Below are 9,214 nucleotides of genomic sequence, written 5' to 3' on the forward strand. Positions count from 1 at the left end.
AATGTGTAATAGGCAGTCATCTATCCAGACCATTACACAGGAATTCCAAACTGCACCAGGATCCACTGCAAGTACTATGACAGTTAGGCGGGAGGTGAGGAAACTTGGATTTCATGGTCGAGAGGCTGTTCATAAGCCACACATCACACCCGTAAATGCCAAACGACGCCTTGCTTGGTGTAAGGAGTGTAAACATTGGACGATTGAACAGTGGAAAAACGTTGTGTGGAGTGACAGATCACGGTACACAATGTGGCGATCCGATGGCAGCGTGTGCGTACCTCAAATGCCTGGTGAACGTCATCTGCCAGCGTGTGTAGTGCCAACAGCAAAATTCGGAGGCGATGGTGTTATGATGTGGTCGTGTTTTTCATGGAGGAGGCTTGCACCGCTTGTTGTATTGCGTGGCACTATCACAGCACAAGCCTACATTGATGTTTTAAGCACCTTCATGCTTCCCACTGTCGAAGAGCAATTCGGAACGGCGATTACATCTTTCAACACGATCGAGCACCCGTTCATAATGCACGGCCTGTGGCGAAGTGGTTACACGACAATAACATCCCTGTAATGGACTGGCCTGCACAGAGTCCTGACCTGAATCCTACAGAAGACCTTTGGGATGTTTTAGAACGCCGACTTCGTGTCAGACCTCACCGACCGACATCGATACCTCTCCTCAGTGTAGCACTCTGAGAAGAATGGGCTGCCATTCCCCAAGAAATCTTCCAGCAGCTGATTGCCCGTATGCCTACGAAAGTGGAAGCTGTCATCAAGGCTAAGGGTGGGACAGCACCATATTGAATTCCGGCATTACCGATGGAGGGCGCCTCGAACTTTTAAGTCATTTTCAGCCAGGTGTCCGGATACGTTTGATCACATAGTGTATTACCTCATCAAAGTTGGTCGTGATCATTCCTTTCACATCACTCAACGTTGAGCATTCCTTTAGGGACACGCTGTGTAACATACCGGGTGGTGATAATTAAAGTGCAGCGGCTCTCGTGGTTCTAGTATGGGTTGTCATTATTGTATGGCAGCGAATCTTGGTAGATATGCTAAAGCGTTAATGCGGAACCAATTTACGCCGGAAACAAATTAATTCCAATTGTGACCACCAGGTGCAAATCTGGCGCTGTACGTTGTTTGTATAACAGCATGACAGCCACGTTGTCATTTGACTAGCCCTAACGGGAGTGAACAGTATGGCTGTCGAGAAGAGAGACTGTCTACTGGAATGAGATTTTCACTCTGCAGCGGAGTGTGCGCTGATATGAAACTTCCTGGCAGATTAAAACTGTGTGCCGGACCGAGACTCGAACTCGGGACCTTTGACTTTCCCGGGAAAGTGCTCTACCAACTGAGCTACCCAAGCACGACTCACGCCCCGTCCTCACAGCTTTACTTCTGCCAGTACCTCGTCTCCTACCTTCCAAACTTTACGGAAGCTCTCCTGCGAACCTAGCAGAACTAGCACTCCTGAAAGAAATGATATTGCGGAGACCCGGCTTAGCCACAGCCTGGGGGATGTTTCCAGAATGAGATTTTCACTGTGCAGCGGAGTGTGCGCTGATATGAAACTTCCTGGCAGATTAAAACTGTGTGCCGGACACAGGATGTGGCGAAGCCATGTCTCCGCAATATCCTTTCTTTCAGGAGTGCTAGTTCTGCTAGGTTCGCAGGAGCAGGAGAGCTTCTATAAAGTTTGGAAGGTAGGAGACGAGGTACTGGCAGAAGCAAAGCTGTGAGGACGGGGCGTGAGTCGTGCCTGGGTAGCTCAGTTGGTAGAGCACTTGCCCGCGAAAGGCAAAGGTCCCGAGTTCGAGTCTCGGTCCGGCACACAGTTTTAATCTGCCAGGAAGTTTCATATCAGCGCACACTCCGCTGCAGAGTGAAAATCTCATTCTGGAAACATCCCCAGGCAGTGGCTAAGCCATGTCTCCGCAATATCCTTTCTTTCAGGAGTGCTAGTTCTGCTAGGTTCGCAAGAGAGCTTCTGTAAAGTTTGGAAGGTAGGAGACGAGGTACCGGCAGAAGTAAAGCTGTGAGGACGGGGCGTGAGTCGTGCTTGGGTAGCTCAGTTGGTAGAGCACTTGCCCGCGAAAGTCAAAGGTCCCGAGTTCGAGTCTCGGTCCGCACACAGTTTTAATCTGCCAGGAAGTTTCAGACTGTCTACTGTTAATGAAACTGTTTTATGCGAATGGCAGCAATTACAGTGCTGCACTGAGAGAGTATCGCCGACTGAAAGGTCTGAGAAGCGTCCCGATGTCATTAAATGGTTCAAAGACGATGATGAAATTCTGAGAGTTCGAGTGGCACCTGGAGGAGGGACGTGTCCTGTCCCGCTGAAAGTTAGTGACGAGGTTGTTGTTGCTGTAACTGACCACGCAGCACGTGCCCAGGTAGTGCTGGTGCTCGGGCAGTATCACGAGAATTGTCCATCCCATGTTCAGCAGTATGGAAAGTTTTGTGGTCTATGTTACACTTGTATCCGTACAACATCCGGACGGCGCAGCAACTGAAGCCTCATGTTCCGCAGCAACGTTCTGAATTTACTCTTAAGTTTCCGGCTCTTCAGTTTCCGGCATGGATCGAAGTTGATGACACGTGACCAGGGAATATTCTATAGAATGACGAACACGTTTCGCGCTACAGGCTGTAAATTCACAGAAGTGCAGAATTTGAGGGACTATTAAACCGCGTCTTGTGCACGAAGATCCTTGCATTTGCCGTATGTGACTGTGTGGTGTGTATTCACAAACACCTTTATTCTCGGTCCATTCTTCTTTGAAGAGAATACAGCCATAGGGCTTGTCAGCTATACCATGACGAATTATCTGGACCACATTGTACAGCATGTGATTCCTACTTTCGAAGAACACAGCTGTGTCGAAACCACTGTTTTCATACAAGATGGGTAAACACCTCAAGTCGCTCGCCCAGTGAAAGATCTGCTTAAAGCAACCTTCCACGAACGTGATATCTCCTGAGGTTTTCCAGATGTGTGGCTTGCAAGATCACCTGATCGGAATCCATGTGACCTTTGTCTCTGGGGATATCTAAAAGACAGCGTTTATCAGGGACACGTTCAATCTCCATCTGATCTGAAGGCCAGTAGACTGGAATATGTTGTTCAGATTCCACCGAAACTGCTGCAAGCAACTGTTGATCGCTTCATTTTACAGATGCAGCACCTCATCGAAGTCTCCGATGCTCATATTGAACAAATTGTGTGAGTGGTGATTAATAATAAAATTAACATTACACCTTCCTCACTTTCTTGACCTCTTCTGCCTAATCTAATACATTTGGAACCATTTCTATATCTACCAAGTTTGGCTGCCATGTGATGATTACAGCCCACAATGGACCTCTGTGAGCACCTGTACTTTAATTACAACCACCCGGTACGTCTTGGGTCTTCTGTTTGCATCTTCCTCCCGTTCTCTGCAGCGACTGCTGTTCTGATTGCGGATGTAGCTGTATCCGCAAGGGGATAAACAGCAGTCGCAGGCGGAAGTCTGATACATCCAATAACAACAGTTCTTTCTGCCTCATCGAGGGCAACATGTAATTGCTTTGCGAGAGCCGACTCTTCCCATACCGGCGATCCACATGAAACGTCCCCTTAGAAAATTTGTGAATGACTGTGCTGGTAAGCTTCTACGTTATTTGATTTTCAAACAGCTGTGCAAAACTCAACGTACTCAAACATATTTTCTCTTTACTTATTCTGATCATCACTAAACTGACACACAATATTTTATTTTTAGCGCAACGCAATCTGACTTTCAATAATCCCTACAAAAGAATGGCGCTGACTAACAGTAACCTATACCTTTCATGAATCACTTACCTCGCAAAAACCTTCGTTACTCGAACTACTGCAATACAACGAGCGCCAATACTGCCAGCCGAATAAAAGATTCTAACTACTGAAGGCACTAACTACTGATAGGCATAGTTAGCAAATGAAAAATTCTGATAGAGAACAAATAATGTACTTACCTTCATAATGTTCAAAAGTCATGACACCCATCTTTACAAATTTCCTTTTTCTGGCGGACACACTTCCAGATCGTCCGCTTATAGTAACCTCTCAAAACTCTCGTATTTCTCTCTCTCCACATCCACCACTGCTGGTGGCTCACATCCAACTGCCCAACGCTACGCGCTGTTCACATCCAACTGCCCAACACTACACAAGCGAATATTCCAACAATGAGTCCAACCAGCCACCAGCACACAGCATAGTCAGTGATTTTCTTACAGAGCGCTACGTGGCGTTACCAACATAAAAACATAAACAGCCTACTTACACCTACTCTGCCTGACTCTTCCCATACCGGCGACCCATACTCTGCCTGGAACCATGTCAGTGCTCTTTAATACCTCTGGGTGGGCTCCCAGTGAGGTGTCCATTAATTTCTTCGGTAGGCAGTGCATATGGTAAAATTGCTCGCCGTTTACTAAATTTATCACATTAAATTGGCACATATATGTTCGGCTGCAGTCTTCAGTTATGAATATATGCGTTAACGGAAGGAAATCGCCATCTCGCGGCGTTTTCCTTAATCAAATTCCGGAAACCACAAAGAAGCAGCTTGAATGGTGGGATAGGGGTGTGAACCGCCGACCTCTGAAATACGTGTCAAATTTTCAGCACTGTGCCAACTTGTTCAGTTAGAGGCTAGCAATTCAATTTAGATACACAAAACTACAACGAATATGGACGACAACATAGAAACTTCAGGCTTTTAATGTTAACCTGCATGTATTTACGGATTACATTAAAAGCTAGACAAGTCTTTCTAACTTTTGTTATAATCACTATGTCCGCCCCGATAGTTGAATGGTCAGCGTGACGGACTGCCGTCCTAAGAGGCCCGGGTTCGATTCCCGGCTTGGCCGGGGATTTTCTCCGCTCAGGGACTGGGTGTTGTGTTGTCTTCATCATCATTTAATCCTCATCCGGCGCGCAGGTCGCCCAGTGTGGCGTCAAATGTAATAAGACCTGCACCAAGGCGGCCGGACCTGCCCCGTAAGGGGCCTCCCGGCCAGTGACGCCAAACGCTCATTTCCATTTCCATATAATCACTCTCAACACTGAAGTTGCGACTTTTAGAGTTTTTCCGGCGAATTGAATGTTCTAGCAAATTTCAGACTTGCAGCCCGCCGTCGTCTAATCCATCCCACGATATATTGAGTGGGCACCTGCCAATCATCTTCAGGTGGGCCATCGAACAGTGAGGAAGACTTGCTCCGTTGGGCTCTATACAAGATGTTTTCGTAAGAGCGTGCAAAAATGTAACAGCACATAGAGAATGCTCCAATGAACAATTTGAGGCAGGGAACCTGAGGTCGAAGAAGACAGCTAAAGGAGATATGGAAGTAAACGTGTCTACCGCTTTGTTCAAAAGGTTCAAATGGCTCTGAGCACTATGGGACTTAACTTCTGAGGTCATCAGTCCCCTAGAACTTAGAACTACTTAAACCTAACTAACCTAAGGACACCACACACATCCATGCCCGAGGCAGGATTCGAACCTGCGACCGCAGCAGTCGCTCGGTTCCGGACTGAAGCGCCTAGAACCGCACGGCCACAACGGCCGGCTACCGCTTTGTCTAGCATTACTGTTTTCCAGCTTACTAAGACGCGTACAACTTTACACGTAGTGTGCTGTTGATTTACATGTACATGCTCCTGCAAGGACGCAAGGAAGACGAGCATGGTTACTAGGAGCTCATGATGCAGGTTTTTTTTTTTACTTTACTTGTCCGTAAGGTGGCTTCGTTGTATCGTAATTACAAGGGTTGGAAGTTTAATAGTGGCAGCTATTTATTTACAGCTCGCACAAAATAGATACGTGTTTCAAAGTTTTACTGACCAAATTAGTCACCAGCATTGCGTATAACCCGTTGCCAGCGATGTGGAAGTCGTAGGATACTCTTAGCAGTGCCAGTTGTGTTGACAGCTCGAGCGGCGCGGTCTATTGCCCGACGAATCTGTAGCAGTTCTGAAGTGAATGCCGTGAAGTGTTTCTTTGAGTTTAGAAAACGAGTTGTACTCACGAGAGCTTAAGTCAGGGGAGTGCAGTAGGTGGTATAGCACTTAGCGGCCCCATCAGTCAAACAGATCAATAACAGCTTGCACTGTACGTGCTTGAGCATTGTCCTGCAAAATTATGGTCAGGTCCTGCAGAAAGTGTAATCACTTGCGTCTCTATGCTGTTCATTTTTGGAACACAACCTACGACCAGCTTAGAGACAGAAGTTAAGAAACCGAAATATCAATTACCCGTAGCAGCAGTGCTAAAATTTTTCGTTTTTAAATAAGCCTCTTTGAAAAAGGAGTAATTTTTATTCGTAAAATCTGTATTGGTTTGAAACATTACGTTATTATAGAAAATGAGAAAATGCGATCAGTGCCTTTATAATAACAATGCCGACAGAAACGAGAAAATGGTTTAAGGATTGCTACAGCATTGTTGAGACAATAATATCTCTGTTGCCGTGTGTCGTGGCTTAAGATACGTCTGTGCACGTGCAGTGTGTGTGACTTGCCCCCACCTGGTCTGTACGTCAGTTTCTCATTACCATCGCCGGACATCCGTGGTACTGCAGGATGGCACCAACTGTATTGTGGAAATATTTTTACGAAGTGACGTAGCAATGGGGTACAGTGCTTCATTTGCTTAAAAGATTAAAGATTTGTCTGCCCTTTCTGTGAAGTAAAAATGATGAAGGAAATTATGATGACAGTAATTCATTCATAGTATACAATAAAAATAGAAAGTATCTAATCTGCTACTTGTCCACATAATATGCCTTTATCTGCTTGAAGCCCTTGAAAACGGACGAATTAATATGGAACATAGAGTTTTTAAACCTCATTTTTCACTCTTCAGCGCTGACTATTCGTAATGCCCAAATAGTGCTATGATCTCGATAGCAACATGATTTTTGAGCCGAGTTTCAAAAAATTAGAATTAGAATTAGTAGGAGCATGCGGGTGACTTTCTATAGTAAGCAACCACTTTTCGAGAAAAGCAGCGAACAGTGGGCGGACAAAGTTTTCTTTTATTTCCCTATTTCATTTAATATTTTTATTCTATATCTCTTGAAAAAGAGTCTGAACTTTTCAATGTTTGTTCGATTTCTGCGTTTATTACAGGACGCGCTAGTGATACAAACGAAAATCGGTTATTTCATGAACCGCCTATTCTGAGCGCTTTTGACACTCAGGTCAAAATTACGTAAAAAAAAAAAACGATATAACCGAAAACCGGTCTTGTAACCGCCATCCGTAACGCTGCCTACGGGATAGTGCTGTACGAAGGTCGCAACCATGCTTTCTCCTGTCAGCGTGGTTGCCTTACTTTGCAGGGGCTGCGTAGTTACACTCCTGGAAATTGAAATAAGAACACCGTGAATTCATTGTCCCAGGAAGGGGAAACTTTATTGACACATTCCTGGGGTCAGATACATCACATGATCACACTGACAGAACCACAGGCACATAGACACAGCCAACAGAGCATGCACAATGTCGGCACTAGTACAGTGTATATCTACCTTTCGCAGCAATGCAGGCTGCTATTCTCCCATGGAGACGATCGTAGAGATGCTGGATGTAGTCCTGTGGAACGGCTTGCCATGCCATTTCCACCTGGCGCCTCAGTTGGACCAGCGTTCGTGCTGGACGTGCAGACCGCGTGAGACGACGCTTCATCCAGTCCCAAACTTGCTCAATGGGGGACAGATTCGGAGATCTTGCTGGCCAGGGTAGTTGACTTACACCTTCTAGAGCACGTTGGGTGGCACGGGATACATGCGGACGTGCATTGTCCTGTTGGAACAGCAAGTTCCCTTGCCGGTCTAGGAATGGTAGAACGATGGGTTCGATGACGGTTTGGATGTACCGTGCACTATTCAGTGTCCCCTCGACGATCACCAGTGGTGTACGGCCAGTGTAGGAGATCGCTCCCCACACCATGATACCGGGTGTTGGCCCTGTGTGCCTCGGTCGTATGCAGTCCTGATTGTGGCGCTCACCTGCACGGCGCCAAACACGCATACGACCATCATTGGCACCAAGGCAGAAGCGACTCTCATCGCTGAAGACGACACGTCTCCATTCGTCCCTCCATTCACGCCTGTCGCGACACAACTGGAGGCGGGCTGCACGATGTTGGGGCGTGAGCGGAAGACGGCCTAACGGTGTGCGGGACCGTAGCCCAGCTTCATGGAGACGGTTGCGAATGGTCCTCGCCGATACCCCAGGAGCAACAGTGTCCCTAATTTGCTGGGAAGTGGCGGTGCGGTCCCCTACGGCACTGCGTAGGATCCTACGGTCTTGGCGTGCATCCGTGCGTCGCTGCGGTCCTGTCCCAGGTCGACGGGCACGTGCACCTTCCGCCGACCACTGGCGACAACATCGATGTACTGTGGAGACCTCACGCCCCACGTGTTGAGCAATTCGGCGGTACGTCCACCCGGCCTCCCGCATGCCCACTATACGCCCTCGCTCAAAGTCCGTCAACTGCACATACGGTTCACGTCCACGCTGTCGCGGCATGCTACCAGTGTTAAAGACTGCGATGGAGCTCCGTATGCCACGGCAAACTGGCTGACACTGACGGCGGCGGTGCACAAATGCTGCGCAGCTAGCGCCATTCGACGGCCAACACCGCGGTTCCTGGTGTGTCCGCTGTGCCGTGCGTGTGATCATTGCTTGTACAGCCCTCTCGCAGTGTCCGGAGCAAGTATGGTGGGTCTGACACACCGGTGTCAATGTGTTCTTTTTTCCATTTCCAGGAGTGTATTTGTGTATCTTTAATGAATGTGCAAGCTGTTATTTGTCCTGTGTGCCAGTTTTGCGACTTTGCTTGGCCCACTTTGCATTTTTAGTATAAGCATGTTTCACTGTGGACCTTTATGTGGGCAGTTCAGTTTTATTAAGCTTTAAGATCTTTGTTTTTTAATGAAGTTGTGGTATTATATGTCTGTGTAACTTTGGGTTGGAAGTGTATAGTGTTACTAGTCTTTTGAGATATGGTTAAACAATAACGATTGTTTATGATTGGTTATTTCACCGTGCCTACTATCTATGATTTTGGTCGCGGACGCAAAATATGACTCTTATTCGTGTTTATGTTATTCATTTAAAGTGAAGATTTGATATTGGATCAGTAAGAGGGCAAATGTCCGAATT

At 46.9% G+C, this 9,214-nt stretch overlaps 1 non-coding gene across 1 annotated transcript; it reads left to right on the forward strand.

Annotated features, from left to right (window-relative positions):
• Window positions 1-1,766: 1,766 nt before the first annotated feature.
• Window positions 1,767-1,841, forward strand: Trnas-cga. The gene has a single exon. It is a non-coding gene; the product is annotated as a tRNA-Ser (tRNA).
• The last annotated feature ends 7,373 nt before the right edge of the window (window positions 1,842-9,214 follow it).

The sequence above is a fragment of the Schistocerca americana genome, chromosome 10, assembly GCF_021461395.2.
Source record: "Schistocerca americana isolate TAMUIC-IGC-003095 chromosome 10, iqSchAmer2.1, whole genome shotgun sequence".
NCBI lineage: Eukaryota > Metazoa > Arthropoda > Insecta > Orthoptera > Acrididae > Schistocerca > Schistocerca americana.